Below are 1,433 nucleotides of genomic sequence, written 5' to 3'. Positions count from 1 at the left end.
TCCCGGGCATCTACCTGGCTGCCCTCCTGGGCAACGGCCTCATCATCACCGCCGTAGCCTGCGACCACCGCCTCCACACCCCCATGTACTTCTTCCTCCTCAACCTCTCTGTTCTTGACCTGGGCTCCATCTCCACCACTGTCCCCAAAGCCATGGCCAGATCCCTCTGGGTCACCAGGGACATTTCCTAGTCAGGTTGTGCTGCACAGATCTTTTTCTTTCTCTTTTTCCTGTCAGCGGAGTGTTGTCTCCTCACCGTCATGGCCTATGACCGCTATGTTGCCATCTGCAAACCCCTGCACTACGGGACCCTCCTGGGCAGCAGAGCTTGTGTCCACATGGCAGCAGCTGCCTGGGGCAGTGGGTTTCTCAATGCTCTCCTGCACGCGGCCAATACATTTTCACTGCCCATCTGTCAAGGCCAATGCCCTGGACCAGTTCTTCTGTGAAATCCCCCAGATCCTCAAGCTCTCCTGCTCAGACTCAGACTACCTCAGGGAAGTTGGGCTTCTTGCTTTTCGTGCTTTTGTATTTCTGGGGTGTTTTGTTTTCATTGTGGTGTTCCATGTGCAGATCTTCAGGGCTGTGCTGAGGATCCCCTCTGAGTATGGAAGGCACAAAGCCTTTTCCACGTGCCTCCCTCACCTGCCCGTGGTCTCCCTGTATGTCAGCACTGTAGTGTTTGCCTACCTGAAGCCCCCCTCCATCTTGTCCACATTCCTGGATCTGGTAGTGGCAGTGCTGTACTCGGTGGTTCCTCCATCAGTGAACCCCCTCATCTACATCATGAGGAACGAGGAGCTCAATGATGCCGTGAGGAGACTGATGGCTGGATGTTTTTAAGCGGCCATAGACTGCCTACCTTCTTCTGCAAATGATTCCAGGTGTACATCATGACAGGCCAAGTCTGTCTTTCTTTCTTTAACATTTTTTCTCCTTTTCCATTTGTGATGTTGTTGTCTTCATAGAAATGTCATTATTCATCCTCTCTTGCCTATGTCTCCACCCATCTTGGGTGACCCAGAGAGTTTGTGTAAATGCAGACTCTCTCCTTCTATTGAAGTGAAATAAATGAACCTGCAGAACTTGTCTGTCTGGGCTCCATCCTCAGCATCACAGGAACGAATGAGAAGTGAGAACACCTTTGTGTCTGCCCCAGCCTTGGGAAGGCTGCTCTGTGCTTGGAGCAGTCAGAGCTCTCGAGGACTGCTGGGGCCAGGGCTTTTGTGCTGGGCTGGGGAGAGGGGAAGGCACGGAGGGGCTGCAGCCCTCTTGGGATTTCCTGGAGAGGAGAGCAGGGGACAGACACAAGGTGCCTCCTGTTCCATTCGTCGTGCATGTACACCCATCTCTGGGGCTGAGTCCCCTCTGTCCCCAGCAGCTGCTGTGCCCTTCAGAGGGGCTGAGGCTGTGATGCGACTGCCCCGAGCCCA

At 54.0% G+C, this 1,433-nt stretch overlaps 1 pseudogene; it reads left to right on the top strand.

The window, feature by feature from the left end:
• Nucleotides 1-2: 2 nt before the first annotated feature.
• LOC104468193 lies at nucleotides 3-843 on the top strand (annotated as a pseudogene).
• The last annotated feature ends 590 nt before the right edge of the window (nucleotides 844-1,433 follow it).

This window comes from Pterocles gutturalis, unplaced genomic scaffold, assembly GCF_000699245.1.
Source record: "Pterocles gutturalis isolate BGI_N339 unplaced genomic scaffold, ASM69924v1 scaffold20734, whole genome shotgun sequence".
NCBI lineage: Eukaryota > Metazoa > Chordata > Aves > Pterocliformes > Pteroclidae > Pterocles > Pterocles gutturalis.
Note: the sequence above shows the minus strand (reverse complement) of the source record. Positions and strands in the feature narration are given on the sequence as shown.